Below are 19773 nucleotides of genomic sequence, written 5' to 3'. Positions count from 1 at the left end.
CTACCCAAACCTTGGATACCCAATACTTAGCATCAAAATAGGCAAGCAATAAAAAAAAGAAAATGAAAGCATAACATTTCCCTTCCAGGAAACATTAAGAAAAACAAATACAATCTAGGACAAAGCAGAAAGCCTGGCATAACTGAGGATGGCATCATGACTTAGGAGGTTTTTATTTGTATAGTGTGTCAGTTGCAAGAGCAAGTTTATTAATAGAAGCTGATTAGTAGGTATGCATATTTGCAGAATAGCTAGAAACCCAGTTGGTTCAGCCCCCTGAAAAATTAATTTAAGTGAAAATTTAATACATCTCCACCAGCCTTTCCGTGTGGAACGTATTTGAAGAGAAAATTCAACTATTTTTCATATACTATCCTCTAACACAACTCAGCATCATTTAGTGCAGGAAGTCCAAAACAATAACAAATTAAAATACATTCCCAGAACTGTCAAAAATCAGGAGCAGCCAATTTCACCATACAATCAGAATTATTAGCCTTACTATCTCCCTCTCATCTGCTCTGTTTTTTAAGCGTGTTGTTTTCTTTTTGTTTGGGTTTGTTGAAATTTCTCTGTATGAGCATCTGTGCCAGAAACTGGGTTTCTTGACATGCCATTACTCACAATGACTAACAGCCTCCATGTGAAGAGCTGCAATATTAAGGGAATTAAATATCAAGGCTGCCTTGTCCAAATAAGAGTGTGGACTGCTCAGACCTACACTTCATTCTTCTCAATCATTTCTGCAACAGGCCTAAGCAGAATTTTGAATATGAGGTCATCAAACTATATTTCATTAAAGCAATATGCAAATTCTGACTCACAGTAGGATACTGTATCAGGCAAGAAGGAAAACCCTACCAACTATCCAGTATCCAGGCAATGAGAAGAAAGCTTACAAATACACAGATCTGGGGGCTCTAGATGACTTAAGAATGGAGGCTGTAATAATAACAACCTAATTGTTTTTTTGTTTTGTTTTTGTTCCCCTCTTCCCCCCCAGGGGACGCACATGTGATTATGCATCTACAATAGTTCTTACTTTCAGAAAGCATTATTTCAGTGAAGAGGGAGAAGTTTGAATGGCTGGAAGTCTCTATTTGCAAATTGAGTCATAAAAGAGCTCTTTCAGTTTGTGTGAAGCAATACCATCCCTCAAGAATTTGTGTGACAGGCTAGAAATCTTCTGCTAAGTGTCTGAAGACAGTTGGCTTTTTGTTCCTCATAGCCACTAGAAATACGTGGGCATCTAAACATAACCACACAACTTGTCCTGCCTAATTAATCACATCACAGCTCATCACCCTGAATACCTAGAGGCATTTATGAACATATTGATATGAGCAACAGAAGACTCCATGTTTTTGGCATCCAAATAAATGCTTTGCTGATTCCTGCAGTAACCCACACTACCCGTTCTTAGTTTTTACCCCAGGTTTGAGCAAGGCAGATCACTGAAGGTGTGTGTAAGGTTATCTTTAGATGTATGCAATCTCAGTGACCAGATTTGCCAGGTGGACATTGATTTCAGCCAGTACTTCAATCACACAAGCAGCAGCCACTGCACTGCTTCCCACAAATTCTCAGGGTGGAAAGCTCCTCCTGACAGACCGGCTGTCATGTGCTATTTAACTCCTGCTGAATACATATCTTTGCCTCTCCAAGTCTTCCATAGATCCTAGGAAAGAACAGGGTTGTGGTTTTTTTTGTTTTTTTTTTTTTGGTTTTTTTTTTTTTGGTTTTTTTTTTTGGGTTTTTTTTTGGGTTTTTTTGGGTTTTTTTTTGGTTTTTTTTTTTTTTTGTTTTTGTTTTTTTTTGGTTTAAGTCTACACTGCTCCTCCTCAAAGGACTGCCTGGATGCAGATGAAACACACCTGCATCTGATAGCTGAACTTCTGCTACGCTTGCAAACTCAGCTCCTTCGCAGAGTCCACAGCAGATTGTATCTTGAAGGAGTGTGCTTCACCCCAAATCTCACACTGCTCTTTTCCTTGGGTGAATCTTGATCGTACTCTAGAAATATAGCACATATGGCTCATTTGCTGCCCAATCCAGAGAAATGCCAACGTATATTGTTTGGACAGAACCTATAAAATTCTTTCATTCTGAGTGTCTGATTCCAGAAAACAAACACCTCCCTCTCCCCCTCTCCCCCCCATAAGAATTTATGTACAGTCTGAGATTACAAGTGAGACAAACTAAATCTATGAGGGCTTAACAAAACCATCGAGGTCAATTACCAGTTAATGTCCACTTCCAAATTTACTTCAATTACAAACAACTAGACTAAAACCAGTAAAGAGAAATTTCAAAGTAATTTGATTTTAACCAGCAAGCTTTCAAACAATAATACATAAGTAGACTCCTAGTAAAAAAAAAAGTTATTAAAAGCAACATAGCAGGGTGTAGAGCTCTATTTTCCCTGCAAAACTATCCTTTTTTTCAGGTTCAAGGCTCCCTACCTGACCTATAAGCCTTTATTTGGTGAAAAACACATTTTGTTCATCTGGTCCTTGAAGAAAACAGGTAAGAGAGCAGAGCCAGGTTGTTTGTCTCAACCAGGAAAACCCAGAAAAGTTCCTATGGTCTGTAGCAATACGAGAAGGACCAGCAGGATAGGAGTTATGGTCAACAGAACACCTCAGATTAAACCAAGCCATAGAGCTAGAAGAAGCAGAGAGACTCTCATGCACACATTAGGTGTTGCCTGTGTTTGAAAGCATCTCTAATTTTTCCAGCTATACTTACCAGTTTAATACATTGCATTATCTTTGCCCCTTAGATCATGTCAACTTTGACAACATACCAAACAAAAACAAATAATGAACCAAACAAATCCTGTTAAAAAACACCAGATAATAGCTATAACATGCTCCTAAACTTAAAGCTCATTAAACTAATTTTCTTCCTTGACAGTGTATATTCTTCAGTGGGTCACAAATTCACAGAAATATGAAGTCGTGTCATTACTGTTTTCCTGATTTCACCATGGTGACCAATATGAACAAAGAGCTTTTCTTATCAGTTCATTAGCTTCTCCTTCTCTATACCAGGAGAGCATGAAAGACTAGCATAAATATTTGTAATTCATCACCTTTATCTCTAAACAAAGATGTACATAGCACTGGCTCCTAACATCTGTGGAAACACTAGCACAGCAACAGCTCCAAAAACACTTCTTTTGACCTAGACTAAGAGAAGGGAACACGCCCTACCAGCCTGTATGGGGCACAACTCCACTCACAGTACTGCACAGGGATAGTGTCCATCTGTTGGTCTCTCCTGTGTCTACAGGCCTTTGCAGACAATTGCCTTCATGCAAACAATTTTTAAAGGCAACAGAATGAGCCTCAGAACAGAGAACAACAGGAATACATTAATTATGCTGACAGCACATTTTAACACCTCATACAGAGGAATCTGCTAATCCTGATGAATATTCACTTTCTCCTGAGTGGGAGTCTGAAATGCAGTGCATAAATTCACACCTCTCAAACAGGACATCTTTCAGAAGTCATCAAAATACAACATCTCCATCTATTTTTCCACTTTGGCACATCCTTTGTGTTCCACTTAATCAAAAATTGCCTGTATGACTCTACGTGTATAGCAAAGAAACACACTGTGTTCTCAAATTCAGGTCTACGTACTATGGTCACTATATACACATAACTGGCACATGAATAAGGTATTTTGAATTCTCCCCTTAACATGTATTATTCATGCCACAAAACACCTGCTTGAGATAACAGAATTAACAGTATTTGACAGCAAGCCACAAGTTCTAGGGAAGATAAAGCAAATAACTAATGGTTTGTAATGGGGAACCAGAATCTAAAGTCGGCTCACCCAGTATAGCTCCAGAAATAGAGATCCCATTGGGGTTCACTGTTACCATGTAGACCCAGGGAAGCCAGGTTTGACAGCATCCGTTCTCATCCACTAGTCAAAAGTAAGCAATTTTCAGGGAAAACTAGCACGATTACAGCATGCAAGAATACCAAAACAGAGAGGTTTTTTTCTTAGTACAAGTCAGAAGTCCAGTCCCAGAAGACTTCTTTTGTCAAACCACCAGCAGCTTCTTACCCAAAAGACACTCACTCTGTCTCCAACAGGCACGGTACAATATGATCCACACAAAACACCGCTAAGAAAGTACACATCACCATTCTCCCTGGATGAAGTTTGAGATAACTTCATGTGTCACACCAGAAAGAGCATACAGCATCAACCTTATAGAGCTGAGTGCACTTTGGAAAGTTACTTGAACTCATACAAAAGAGTGTGACCTTGCATCAGAAGGGTTTTCAGTGCTTCTCAAGGCAGAGAGTATCTTTATGTCCTGTACAGACATACAATGAACACAATCAGACTTAGGAGAATAGAAGATTTAGACTAAATTTCCTCCTTTACCTACATGTACTAGAAGCAAGTAGGATATATAAGGTAAAATCTCTTCAGTTCAGGGTCTTCTTAAAAGGACAAAGGAGTAGTAACATGAGGACTCCGTGTTCTGGACAAAAGGACATCACCTCCCAGCAGGGTCCTCTTTTCTCACTTAAAGAATTGAAGCACAAATAAAAGGAGTACCTTTGTGTGAGTTTCTAAGAAGTTACTAAGGCCAAGGAGTTTGGAAATGTAAAAAGAGGTCTGTGATGTTTAAACAACAGAATTGCTTCAATTAAGATTAATCAGAAGGAAATATTCTTCAAGCATCAAATAAATTATGGAAGAGAAGAATTACTGTACTGACCAGTGTAATTGGATTAACTGTACCATTAGATTTTTCTTCCTCACACTCTCCACTCATCCCTTATGGATCAGCCTCTATAACAAACAAGAAAAGGCAACAACTTTCATCCTTCCGTTTCCCCTTTCATCCTCAGATCAGATTCATTACAGTCAAAACTATTTTTCTTCCTAGTATTTGAGCATGCAGTCTCAATCACTATCTTTTTTTTTTTTTAAACTTCTGTTTCATATGCAAGCTTAAATGAAAATGAAAGACAAGAAGAAACTCTAGGAAAAAAAAAAGAAAACATACAAAAACAAAACTAACACAAGTACCTCAATGTGATTTCACACTGTCATCCTTGGGTATCATCAGCAACGCTCAGCTTACCAACCTGCCTTGCAGATCTCCTCCATTTGGAGAAACACAGAAACAAGTACATACAAAAGTTGTCGGCCTGTGTTGGCCAGCTGGAGAAAGAATGAAGCAGCCTGCTAGCAATGGTTAGGGGCTAGAACCTTGCTGGCAGTGAGTTCTGCAGGATGTCAGCATGCACAAAAGCATGGCCCTGCTCGCTCAGTTCTCTGGCATCACTCTGATTGCCATGAACACATTACCTCATGGGGAAGGCAGATGAGGGAGCTGACCCAGTAGAAAACTTGGGTTACCTTTCTTGGACTTCCAAGCAAGGATATGCCAAAGGAGAGAGGGAGAGTCAGGCTGCCACCTCTGGCAGTAGAGTAGATCCTGGCTGACAGCAATTGTGGGCTTCTCTGCAGAAGGAAGGATAAAGCATGCTTTCTTCAGCACAGACCCTCCTTTCCTCCTACATGCTTGACTGCTCCTGACCTGTCTCTTCTCCCGTCTCTAATTAGTGGGTGCAGCAAATTCGTTGTCACTTGCTCTGCTCACCAGCAGGCTGGTCAGGACTAAGCAATGGAACAGGTTTAGCCTTTCAGAAACAGAACAGAAAGCCTTGGGGTTCAGCAGCAAAACCCTGAAGTCACTTCTGTGTGCACACAGCATGGCTTAACACTTGGTGACTTCTCATAGCGGGGGAAGTGCTCACAGATGAGCCCAAAGACCACCCCTCCCACAAATCCCAAAAACATGCTGCAAGCAGCCAAGGCACTGCAGCTTGCAGAGAAGGTGGGTGTCAGGTCACGTTCACATGTTTGTTTTCATGTAAACCTTAAAATAATATCATGATGAGATAGATAGCCCAGGCAGAAAATTTCAGCCACCACACAAATTGGTAATGCTATCATCAGTTGCTTAGGACAGAGTTGAGGCGATCCTAATAGGTGCAGTACCATTTCTTACTGCAATCAGAACAGAGAAAGAAAAAAATCCCTTTGTAGCTCTTGCTAGATACCATCCACAGGCAGCAGTCTTTGAACTGGCACAGGTTAACCTCAACTGACGTGCAAGGCTGCTATCAGCAGGTAGCTTTCTACGCTATAGTTTTCCTTTTAATTAACAGGCTTAGATAGCAGAGAAAGCCTGCATGAAAAGCTCCCTTGAAAATGCTCACAGGGCATTCTCCAGCAAAAGCTTACAAGGGTCAAGGGCAGGAAGCAGCACAAGCAGCCAGCAGAACTGGCGTGCTCACCATACAAGTGCTCATCCCATTAACCAGCCATCCTGCCGGGTACAAAGGAAGCCACTCAGCACCTCACCTTATGGAGTAAGGACTGAAATGAAGGTGCAATTCGAAACAGAGATCCAATAATAAACTAAAGGCAGGAGCATCATCTCGGCTGCACATCTGAGTAGTGACTGTTCTAAAAAGGAGGAGGATGGGGGTAAGGAAAAGAGAAAAGCAAGAGATCATCTCCCAGTCAGGGTCTGCCCTGTCCTAGGCCTACACAGCAGCAACAGTCACCATAGCACATCCAGGTTCTGAAGACTGAAGGCCCAGAACAAGAATTTCTGCATCTGTTCTTAGCAGATTTATCTGGCTGCTTTCCAAAGCTCTGGTCTGCTCTGAGGGTGATACATTTAGTTGTTGTTGTTTTGAGAAGTTTGATTAGGTGACTAGAACTGAATGCCAAAAATACCCTCTGCACAGAGTCCTTCCCAAAATAAAACCCGATTACTGTAAGGGCTGTGCCTGGAGAGAATTTACAATCCTCACATTATTTTCAGCCTACTTTTTCATTCACTGGGATGAAGGGGGGAAAAAAAAAGAAAAAAAAGAGACCAACCAGACAGTGGTGTTTCTCAGTGGTCCTTACCAGGTACCTGCTCATCAGCTAATTGTTTTTGAAGCATCAGATGCTGACAGAGCACACATCTAGAAATTTGCTTCACACAGGGAGGTTGAGAGAATAACTGCATTTCTGGCTTGGACTTGAATGTAATTCTTTTTAGCAGGAAGCACTGTGTGCAGTAAGATTGCTGTAAAGGCATTTCCTGAGAAGTCAGGGAAATGGCAGCAACATGCCAGCACCACACCTTGCACATTAGAGCTACTGACACACAGTGCTACAGTTGGTACCCCGCAACTTTCAGCAACCTTGACTGCCACATTACTCACCAACAGTTGTATAGTTAATTTAGCAGTGCTTTGGGAAATTAGAGGATACTCATACCTACAACAAAACTCACTGAGAATTGGTGACCACTCTTCCCCAGTATGGATACATGGGACTTACCAGAGTGAGAACTTAACCTGTTCTTTGTTAGAAAAACTTCAGCACCGATACTCCCCTGGAAAGGATCCATTCCTATGATGCCACAGAGAAAAGCCCTCAAGCTAGCCATGTGCCTTTTCCCTACTCACTGAAGTTCCATCCAAGTTTCATTACTTTATAAACAGCAGAAAGAAACCACAACTTTCTCTCACTTGTATTCCTCAAAAAAGAAGAGCAGTCTGACAAATTACAATTGACTGTAAAAAAAAGAAATATATACGAGAAAGAGCTAGGTCTATCCTGCCAAAGCTGTTCTGCATTCCACTGCTAGGAAGGCAGAAAGATGCCAGCAGTGGGTGGGGAGATGTTGCCAAACCCAACTTCACCAGATCTGGGCCACTCACACTGGGTATCTGCAGATGGGAAAATGATTGCCAGGCAGGTGGCAGTGCTTCTGTGCAGCAGGGCTCTTTTCTCCATCTCCTGGCTGGTGGCAGGAGGAGCTTTCATCCAGCACTCAGGTGGCAGTGATTGGAGCAACAACAAAGGAGAGTCATGGCACAGTTCTACTGCTGATAACCACTATGGGGCTATTATGGCAACTAAGATCAATACACATTTCTGTTTTAAAGTTGAGAAAACCATCATGACTCTGACTGGATGTAACACAGTGCCAGACAGCCCCACAGTCTGGCTGGCTCCTTGCCCAGCTTCTCTCCAGCAAAGAGAGGACTGATGTAACAATCAAGCTTCCTTTTTCTTTTTTGATGCTATAAATTAATTCTGACTGGACAAAGGAAGGTATAGCCATGTTGAAGCTGTATCCCTTCAAGAGTTTGACTACTCTACTTCCTAGAAAGGAAAGCTTTCACTTAACAGCAACAGATCCTGTAATACTGGGAGCGCTACACACAGCAACTGCATGGCTGGAGAGGACCAACACAGAAGCCCTTCACCCCGGCTGTGGTGCTGTGAAATGACAAACACTCTGCAGCCTGTGGGGACAGAGGCACAGTCTGAGTGACGACTCGCTTGGGTCAGGCCAAGTTTATGGCTGATGAAACACTGAGTTCACATCTCCAGGCTCCAGCATTGTTCTGTTGCTTTGCACCTCGCTCAGTCATTGACAGAAGGCAGAATAATCCCACGAGCTCTTTTAGGCACCGATGCTACAGGACAAACAAACTTCTCAGTTCCTGTTCCAAGCACTCATGAGAGCAAAAAGCAAGCCAAATAAACACACATTCTCCACTCTGTGTTTTCAGGAGGAGTCTTTCACAAATATCCAAGTTCGTCTGTTTAAAATGCAGTTTAGTTCCCTCATAAGTGAGGTTGCTACCAACAGCTTTGCATCTCATTAGCACAATGTGTACTCCACCTTTTGATGGCCACTTGCTTGGAATACTAGCTAGACTGGCCAGTAGAAATGCGGGTGAATGAAGAAGAATCCTTCCTCACAGAAGCTGAGGAATACTTAATTTTCTATAGACATTCAGCCTACATTTTGTATCTTGCTGGAGCATATCCATTTATTTATGGCAACCATTTTATGGTAAGGGTGATGGAACACTGAAACAGGTTGCCCAGACAGGTTGTGGAGTCTCCCTCTATGGAGATGGTGAGAAGACTTACCTGGATGCCTACCTGTGCAACCTATTGTAGGCTACCTGCTTTAGTAGGTGTTGGACTCCATGATCTCGAGGTCCCCTCCAATCCCTGAGATTCTGTGATTAGTCATCCTGCCTGGGAACAAGCCCCAAAATGGTAGGTCCTCCTCCACCTGCCTAGTGCAGGTGAAGTGGTAGCAGACAGGATATTTGTATATTACAACCATTTAGTGATTGCTGCACAATACATTATATCCTGCTGATGAAGTCCAAGCCCCAAGTAAGGACAAAAGCTACACCACATCCCATCACTTGTTCACTCCTTGCTTCTTGTACTACATAGAATTCAAGATAGTTCCAACAGGGAAAATAGAAATAAATAAAATTTAATAATTGTGTGATTTATTATCCCCATTGAAAATATAAGTCACTAAAGAGGCAATGGAGTACTATATGCACCTCTCTGCAGATGCTGCTGTTAGTAGTTCAGTGACAGAGTTACACAGATCCAAAGCAAATGCTAAAGCAGCATCTCTGACTGTGTGAGTCATTGCTCCCCATGGCTGTATCGAGTGGTACAAACCCCTTCCGTGCCTCTTTGCCTGATCTCGAGTTTCACTCATTTTTGGCTCACTATCCACTATGTCTCATTCAGACAATGAAAAAAAAATCTTACAGCAGTCTGTCAATTACACCAAAAACTGACATGTCTTCTTTCTGCTTTGCTGTTTCATAAGCCATAGTACTGACCAGTAATTCCGTGGCCTGAAATATATCCTAATTAATACTGCTAACGCAGCTGGTTATTCTAGGTCACTGTGGTCACAGTCCACCAACTTTTCCACCATTTTATTTAATGAATTAACCTGAAGTTCACATCAGAACATCTGGTGTGAAGCATCTTTGTAAGTGGAACACTAAGCAAGTGATTTACTGATAAGAAATAAGTCCTTGCTATAGTTAGTCATGAAAAATGGAAGTTGCAGTGGTAATGGTACCCAAGAGCTGATAGCAGGCTTAAATTACAGCAAGGAACACTTAAGACAGACATCAGGAAAAGCTTTCTCTTGCACAGGACAGCAACAGACTTGCACTGGCTTCCCAAAGAAGCTGTGGAATTTCCATCATGATGATGATGGTTTTCTATAACAAGTTACACAAACATCTGCTGGAAATGGCAGATACAAATGATCCTGTCCCAATGGAAAGACCTTGCATACTCCAGAAAGCATCTTTCCATCTGCATTTTCAGTATGTTTCTATGTTCTGCTCCAGACGCCCCACCTGGCTGGCCACAGCAGCCTGCAGGCAGCCCCATCACCTGCTACCTCTACCAGAGCCAACTTCACACATCAACTTCTGAGCCTCAGGGCTGCCCAACAACAACAGATTTTATTTTCCCCCCCAGTTTTCTTATCAACTGCTAAGAGCTGGAGAGGAACAACTGCACTCCAGCCAATTACGGAGAAGTGGGCGGCTGGAAGTGACACAAGGAGCTGAGGGCCTTTGTGCAGGCAGGCACTATTTTTAAACACTGATGTGCAATGTTTGTTCTGCACAGAGGAAATCCATCCCCCCGTACTGTGCCATGCCCACTCACTTTAAACCAGAAGACTTCAAACATCATCCCTCTCCTCTATCTGCTTTCTGCTGTAGGACTGAATATGTAACTTCTTCACAGGAAGCACGTTAGATCCCAGAGCCTCTGGGGAAAAAAAAAAATGCTTTCTTCCCTTAAGAATTTCCCTCCTGGATGCTTTCTACCAGCAGCAGCATGAGCACTATCTTCAGCGCAGGCTTGCTGCTGGTATTTTTATCAGCACATTAAAAGCATGGCTCACCACAGTGTTTACTCCTCATTCAGCTAACACAAGTGACAGAGCACTCATGTTGATCGCAGTAGCAGGGTATTTTTTAAACAGGAAAAGGCAAAAGAAGGAAAAAAAAAAAATATTAGTTTCCACCATGGCTCTATACTTCCTGATACAGGAACCAAAAATCAGCCTGAAACCCCATGTGGCAAATTGCTAAACAAAAACCAATCAGGCTGCCCAGAAATCATCTGTCTTGGATGCATTTACATTTATGGAAGTCCCTTTTAACCCCAGAATGAGATAAGAGCCACATCCTCTTTACAAAAACGTAGACTCATACAGAACATGGTGGACCACCGTTCTCTCAACACTGGAGCGTGACAAGGCTACACCACTCAGTGCTCAGAGAAAGTGGGAAAGGGGGAAGTTTAGAAAATGAAGCAGAGGCCAGGACATGGAAAATAAGAGCTCAGCTACTTATCTCCCAGCTTTTCTTCACACGATCAGAGGTATTGTTAAGGGTAATATTTAAGAGCCCTCAGCACCTCAACAACACACGGCATCTGGCCACCTTGTTGAGGACCAGAAGACAACAGAAGAGCTACCTTCTGCAGGGCTCCCTGCAGTCCGAGGGAAGGACAGGGCCCCATGTCCACACCAGGCATGGAACCAGCTGCCCAAGCTCTGCTTCTCTCAGCCTCAGCTGCCCTTCCAAGAGCAAGCTGGCAGCACAAAACTCTCCTTTAGGGCAGATGTGCTACAAGGACCTACTTCAGCCCACACTGCTGCATGCATGCTGCCGGCACTGATGAAGACCAACATGATTCAAAAATAAATAAAAATCCAGTTATCTCTCCTCATACAAACACAACCTTGTCAATACCGCCAGTGCTACTTTTTTCCTGTGGGAAATGCATTACTGATCAATAGAGTATGTGCTACTTTGTGAGAAGATAAGTAATTGGATGAATTACAAACAGAAGGTCCTTTTCTTCAGCTGATATTATCCCCAACCCGTTCCTCTTTCTCTGCATAAATTCTTCCTGGCATCTCAGGAGCAAGCCAGGAAAAGATCTCAGAGCCAGAAGATGATTCATTATTAGATCATTATCTGCAAGTCAGGTCTCCTCAATTCATAAAAATTCAGGGTTAAGACTCTTCTCCTAATTCAAGTCAGATCCTTCAGCCCAAACCAGGCACAGGGACTAGCTAGGAGAGGAGAAAAGACTATCAAATATAACAATATAACACTCTGCTGCTTTAGCGCTGTTATCGTAGTAAAGTTTTAGACACAGGCACTGAGGGTCTTAAATTAAATGTCAAATATCATCTGGCACCAGGAATACGAAGCACACTCGCCTGCAGGGAAAAGGAGCCTGACGGCTTTCTCTGCTTGTCAAAACAGCATTTGCCTCGTTCAGCTCTTTGGGCAAATGAATCACCGTTTGCCAAACAAGAAGCTACTAGAATCTATTCACAAAAGCCTACACAAAAGGTGCTGGTGATAGAAGGGAGTGAGGGCACTTCTTTTAAATTCTATTTGGATGTTTAGAAGATTGATTTCTCCACTTGTAGCAGAGGCACAGAAGAAGATACAGAGAAGGTCTTGTTTCTGTTTTTGTTGGGTTTTTCTTCCCTCCTTAAATTGAGTTTGATACAAGGTTGTTAAGTCTTCTCCCCTTTCAGCTGGCTTCTGTTTTCCTCACCCGTTAAACAAAAGAAATAACCTGAGCTTATTTCTCTCTCAGGCAAGCCAGGAACTGTTGCTGCCCTTTTGAATCGACTCCAGAGAGCTTGCCAGCTGAAGTTTATGAAGTCTAGTTAATTGGTGCAGCGTATTGATTTCATGTTTGCATGGGGAAACAGCCTGGCCAGTGAGCCTGGTGCAGCTGGCACAGCCACCTCGCTCCCTGCTCCTGCCTAGGGGAAGGTGTGATGCTCTCCCATTGCTGCTGCTGCATCCAGAGCCCCCAAACAGCTTCCCAAAACACTGCTGCAAAGGCAGATAATTGCTGGTAATCATGCAGGTTGCAGAAAATGCACGGAAGAGAGAAATTACTTTCCAGAAAGCAGAATAATTTAGGCAATAATAACTTGTCCTAAGCACCTGATTTTGTCAACAGGGAGTGTTCTCTGCTCCTACGTGCTCTCCCAGTGCATGGGGGGATACAGTACAAGTTTTTGTAGTGGTGTCTGCAAGCAGGAGGAGGGCATGTGGTGAAAACAGCAGCTCCCAGCTGGCACACCTGAGCACATTTGCCTGCTGAAGCACATGCTGGAAAACATATGGCAATTACAGCTGCCTCCCCAATACATTAAGTTCATTTTAAGCAGAGTTTTGGGGTGTTAACTGGAAATCAGACTTAGATGCTCCAGGATACAGCTGTGGCGTAAGATATGCCTGACTTGGAAAAAAATGAGTGGGAATGACACTTAGGCAGACAGTAAGTACCAGTTGTGCTGTGATGTGCACAGCTCAGGTCACCACAGCACTGCTTGTGCCAGAGGGCTGTGCAGGGCCTCCAGCCCATCATTCACCCAGGTAGTAGGATTTGGTCAAACTTCATACAGCAACCAGCACACAGCACATCGTGGTTTCTCTACCACTGAGCTTCTCCCTTTCATTGTTCACCCTCTTCACAGACTAGGGAAGGGCACAATCTGACCAAATTAATTCTTGAAGTTTCTTACTGAGAATACCTTTCCCCAGGCCCAAGTTCAGTAGCAGCTGAAGAGGAGCATAAGGATATTGGCTACAGGAGCAAATGGAAAGGCAGATAAAAAAAAAAACGTAGTAGAAAATAAAGCAAGCTCTCACCGTGAACATTCTGCTTGCATGCTCAGATGTTGAAGTGCCTTTCCTCACCCCCTCACCGTCTCCCTCCACTCCTTTATCAGAACAGAAAGCATTCAGAAGTTCTTTCCAGAATGAAGATTCGCAAAGTTTTAACAACCACAAGTGAGAACAGAAATTCTAAATATGAACCACCGTAGAACAGACATGATACCTACTCTGTCCCATGGTCACCAGGCAGAATTGCCAGCCCCAGTAACTTTTTAATTAAAGAAAGAAAAGGCAATTTTAGGCACTGGGGGGTAGTGGTATTGGAATCCATCCAAGTTTCTAGCACAGGAAGAGAAGGCTGTGAGATTTATATTAGACGAAATCATAAATCTTCATCCACCCTTCGCAGAGCTCTAATGTTAATGCTAAAAATAACTGTAGCGCCTGCGGGAATTCAGCATTTGTATTAATCAAGTCTTGTGGTGCTAGAGGGGAAAAAGCACTACAGGAACAAAGCACTGAAGGATTTCAGGACCCGAGTGTACAAGCAAGGACATCGCATCCCAGGAACAAGCTGCCATTTGTTTCTGGCTCAGGCAGATGTTCCATAAGGATTACAGCAGGGGAACGAAGGGGAAAAAAAAAGCACATTGAGACAGAGGTCAGGCTAGAGCAGAGCTGCCAGTCTCCCCTCATCACAGCATTAAAGCTTGATTAGCCTGAGATCTTTTATTGAAGCTCACAAACCAGGACAGTGTATCAAGGAGCCGCACATCTCCAGCGCCAACATTCCTCTCCACCTTCGAGGTGTCTAGTGTGGTTTTAGCATTGCTACACAACTCCCATACAACACAGACTTCACACGTGCTATAATAAGGTGTTCAACAGCTAAAAAATGTGCTAACCATCATTATGATTAACAAAAACACAGTTACAATGGAAATGAACTGCTGGGTCACCTTGGCTAATTGTTCTGGTCCCTAACATGTACTGCTCTTTTACCCCATTATTTGTACCAAAACAAGGCACTAAAGTTCTGACATCTCCCTCAAACCAAGACTATTATCGACTCTGATATCTGGGAATCTTTGTAATGTTTGATCCCAGTTTCCTTTCCCTTACCCTCACGAAAAGCTGTAAACACACCGCAACCTCAGCTCTACCAGTATGCTTTATTTCACAAGCATGCTGTAGAGTCAAAGCTACCTATCCTTTATTATGGTTGCTTACAAAGAACAATACCACACACTCCCAAGACCTCAGTGGAAGCTCCACAACCACACAATTTGACACCGCCATTATAGCTTTTTAGTTAGCATAACACTATAATATCATGAAAAGTAGAGCAATAGTAGCAGGATAGCACAATCCTAGGTTGCAGCAAATGAAAACAAGCTCAAATGAAGCAGCTGCAGACACAAAAACAAAAGAAAAAAAAAAACTACTTACCCTTGGAAGGCCTCAGGTAGGGAGAGATCTCCAGCAAAACACCCTTATCTCTACTGCCAGCTCTTAAATGAGGTCTGGAAAGGGGTGGATCCTGGTTCCACCCCTTCTGGTCACTCAGGTGCATTACCTGCACCTGAGCTCCCCTGGGTTGGCGCTGTCTACCTACCAGGTGCTCAATCAGGCTGTGACTTAGCATCTCTGCTATAGTTAGCAAGTTAGAATTTCCTCTAGCTGTAACCATTGGTGGCTCTTACTCCAATGTCAGGAGAAGGACGGAGTACTCAGGATATTGCACCTTTTCTCCTATTTCTGGAAAGACCATCCAGCCATCTTTGTCATATTGACTCTTCCAGACCTTGCTACTCCTCAGAATGATTTCTAGCACATTTTCCGGTATTGCATGAAAAACTGAGCAGAATTTCTTTGACTTCTGTATGATGATCCACTATGACCTTAGCTGTAGCCTGGCAGCTGGTCTTTTCACATGTTTGTTCTAATCCACTGTACAACTGAAGCTGGCCCTTAAGGTAAACTCTATGGTAAAAGTTCATTAAGTACTTGTCTGCTGTTCAGAGCCAAAACTCAAACCCATAATTACCAGTTGCGTGTTCACAGTCAGAAAATTGAGGGGGAAAATGGGACTTACACTAGGCAGTACAAGCCTGGTTTCTGGGTCTTTTTGATGGGCAGGCTTAATTAGAGCTTAATTCAACGTTCAAATTGGCATTAACAATGTACTACAGTTAGATCAAGGAGAATGAAAGGCAAGAGCAAGCAAGTAAATGTTCAAACAAGCAATCACTTCAGTAACTTACTTTTAGGTCTGTGAATTTGAACTTAAGCCTTTCCACCATCTCCAGCGTGACCAGGTTCAGTGCAACAGGTTCTGTTGAGCAGGGAAGGAGAGCGGATGTCACTGTGCAGCACTTCTTTCAACTCTACAAAGCACAACAAAGATTCTCAGCAATGGGAGGCAGCAATTTTTCAGCTTATTCTATCAGTTAAGTTGCAGCAAAGCTACGAATACATTAGCCTGCCCTTGTGGGACTGCTTTTGTTCAGACAAAATGGCTAAGAAAGAACAAAAAAAGCAAGCAAGCGTGAATTAAGGAAAGATGGAAGAAAGGAAGGAAGGAAGGAGGGAAGGAGAGAACGAAGAAAGAAGCTGCCAAGTGAACTGGGAGATTTGCTAGAATGAAAAATAAATGCAATTACACAGGCAATTCATTTTTCTCACGGCTTCCTTGGATAATTGCTAATGAAGCAGGCCTATGAGAGAAACTTGAGGATGCTCGACAGCCACCACCAAAGTCATCAGCTTAGGAGCTTTTGGGGGCATTCAGTTCTTTCATGTTCAGGTGTTAAATTTGCTCTCTAGAATATGGATCGAGTGCCTGATAAATTAGTACTCTGCATTTATATTTTGATTTATTTATAAATGGAAGGCAAGAGAGACTTTAAAAGTACTAATTAAGGAAGCAATCAAGGATGCATGCTTCAGGAGAGAAAAAGTGAAGTGTGAGGTACTTCAAGAATACCTGAAATATTTGCTTCCTTTGCTTCAGCTACTCCCTACAAAAAAATAGTTGCTCTTATTTGAGAGGCAGCAACTCATTGACAAATAAAAGAGTTGAGGCAGAGTCCAAGGGAGGCTTTTTCCAGAAGCATTTTCTGATTTTATCTACATCATTTAGCAGAACAGAATCTGAAAAATGTGCTGACACCTTGCTAGAGGGAGGCTTAGATAACTAAACCCTGATTCAAATGCCTGCATCCAAAATGTAAATCCTCAACCCCCCACCTAATCCTGAAGGCATTTAAGCATCTGCCAGCAAAATACCTTAGATAGCCTCTTTTTTTTTTTCCCCTTTTGGCGCAGAGTGTGTGGAGACCACCTAAGTCTGAAAGAGAAAGCAGTCCAGAAGAGGCACATTGCTCCTCATCCCATCCACCTCATTCCTTTGCCTTTGTTAAAGCAGAGCGGATTAGGGCTCCCCTAACACCACACAGCCAGGTCCTCAGCAGCAACAAACGCCAGCCCAGGGGGGCTGCTTGGTCCTCTCTCTGCGTTTGGTTTCTGGTCTCGACATTATCTTTCTTCGTGTCTCAGAGAGCTACAACATACATAGGAAGAGGAAAAGCGTTACCCTCCTTTTCCACGCTTAAGGCTCACGGTGCTGATGGAGTGCCAATCATCAGACTTCCCAGGTACTGCATCCTCCACTTTGGACAGCACAATTATCTCTTCAGCAATCAGCTTGTGACATAACAAGCATAAACAGCAGACAGGGATAAAATGCAAAAGCAACAATGTTTTCACACAGGTGCCCCAAGTCATCAAACAAGGAAACCCTAAACTCCCAACATATGGTATGCTGGAAGGATTGTTTCCAAATAGATTTTTCCTCTAAGCAGCATCAGTGGCAAGTGTCCCGAGGGACTAGTTATACTCAAGACAGAAGGCAGAGTGACTTAAACGAGCCAAGAAGCATCTCAGCGGTCCATTAACATACCCCTGAAGTGATGGATGGAGGCAGAAAACAAGAACATTTTTCCTCTCAGGAGAGGCTGCAGACACCGATCGTAAAATCAGAGCGATTTATGTCCAGGTTCCATCTGACCTGTCTCCAGCCATGGCTGGGCTCCGCTGCGGCCACTATGTGGTTCTGGTTGCCGATCACTTTGGGTGATCCCTGCTCTACGGCTCTGCTGCTGAATAAGAGAACCATCCATACTGTCTGGCGTTGGTGTCTCCCCACAGAGTATTAACTCACTAACAAGTGGGTACAGCAACGCATGGAGGGCTTCTCTTTGTGGGAGTAGAGGACGAGGGGTTTAGACTTGTACACACACATGGCAGGCAACATGATCTGTCCTAGTACTAAGAAATTCCAGCTACTAAAGCCTTTCCAGTCTGGGCAAAGCCAACAATGTGAAGTATGTGCAACAACCAATCCATCCTATCCCACCTCCCCCTGCCTAGAGCTCCCTCCAAACAGGGGGAAGCCAGCAGTGTGGTGTGGATGTCTCTTGCAGAGCACGATCAAACTCCCAGCAATTCTAATGGAGTAAGAACCCTCACGCAAGGCTCCCCTCATGGGGCTGGGGCTCCCTCACACAGCCAGCAGCTGAGCACAAGGGGAAATTGTTTCAAACTAAAAGAGGGGAGATTTAGACTAGATAGAAGAAGGATTTTTACAGCAAGGGCAGTGAGGCACTGGCACAGGTTGCCCAGAGAGGCGGCGGATGCCCCATCCCTGGAGACACCAGAGGTCAGGACAGACAGGGCTCTGAGCACCTGATCAAGCTCATTGCAGGGGAGTTGGACCAGACGGCCTTTAAAGGTCTCTTTCAATTCAAACGATTCTGTGATTCTATGAAATTAAAGCTGTTAGAGAGCGTTTCTCTTGTCAGCATCAAGGATGCGAGCATCAGCATTCAGCGTGGGTAAATAGCAATCAGTTGCGTTCACTTAGCGCTTCACGACACGGGATCGAATACGACAGGAGCCGGGGCAGGTTCTGCACAGACCGCAGGGAGGAGGACGGGGCCAGGCGGCGACAGAAAGGGCTCGCAGTGACCCCAGCCGCTCTCCGGCCGGGACAGCACGCGTGAGGACGGCATCCCCGGCCGGAGCCGCTGTACGGCGGCCGCTCGCTGCCCGCCTGGGCGGCGCGGGGGCGGCACGGAGCCTCGCCCGCCTCCCTCAGCCTTAAAGCGGCGATGCCGCACGCGGCACAGCATCCCGACCCCCCCGCCACCGCCCACGCGCGTTCAGGACGCGCTGCCGTCCCTGGGCCAGCCTTGGGGAGGCGGGTACGTGACCAGCGGGATGCAAGAGGGAGCATCGCACCCCCTCCGCTCCGTCCGTGGGGCCTCCGGTGCGAGGCCTGCCAGGGAAGGAGCCGCGGGCACGAGGGAGCAATCTGACATTGGGCAGCGCGTCTTTATACGCTCTGAGCCCTCCCCACCAATTCCTCCCCTGCGGTCGGGCAGCCCACCCCTTTCAGCACGCATTAGCGAACATCGCGAGCCTATTGGAAAAAGTGCTGGAAATGAAAAATGAAACGTACTCTATTTAGTCTTCAATTAAGGAAAAAGAGTTTACTCCGTCTCTCCAGGGCAGCAAAAAACTGGAGCAGAGCGTTAGGTTCATTGAACATTAACGATCTTTCCCTATTATGCTAAATTATTGTTTCCTAAGCCGCTGATCAAATACAATAGCTTTATTTAAAGCCCATTCCAGCTGTTAAGAAAGGAGGCGGCTCTGCTGCGGCGGCTCTCAGGGCAACAAAGGATGGCGGTGCCGAAGCACAGCTGGGCTCCCGCACCACAGCGAGGGACACAGGGGGTGCAGGGACACGGAGCGGGATGCCCCAAAGGAAAACTGAACCAGAAGGGCACGGAGCCGCTGGCCTGAGCGGGACGGAGGTCTGTGCTCTCCTCCTGGCATCAGCGCAAGCCTACGGAGGCGAGGCTGAGCCCTTTGGACGACGTTCAATGAAATGATTTTCACTCAGGTCTGTGGAGGCCACAGTGTAATTACAACGATGAATTGATGCTCTGATATAAGTATGCTGTTGCCGAAAGGAAAGGGTATGCCATCGTGTCAAGTACGACGGGCATGGAAAAAAACAGAGTTGAGATTAAGCTGGGGGATGCCACGAGCCTATTTTGACACGTACTTCCTGGCCACTGAGCCTCCGCTTCCTAGAATCACAGAATGAATCACAGAGACACAAGATCACACA

This window comes from Meleagris gallopavo, chromosome 5 (genome assembly GCF_905368555.1).
Source record: "Meleagris gallopavo chromosome 5, MGAL_WU_HG_1.1, whole genome shotgun sequence".
Classification (NCBI taxonomy): Eukaryota; Metazoa; Chordata; class Aves; order Galliformes; family Phasianidae; genus Meleagris; species Meleagris gallopavo.
Note: the sequence above shows the minus strand (reverse complement) of the source record.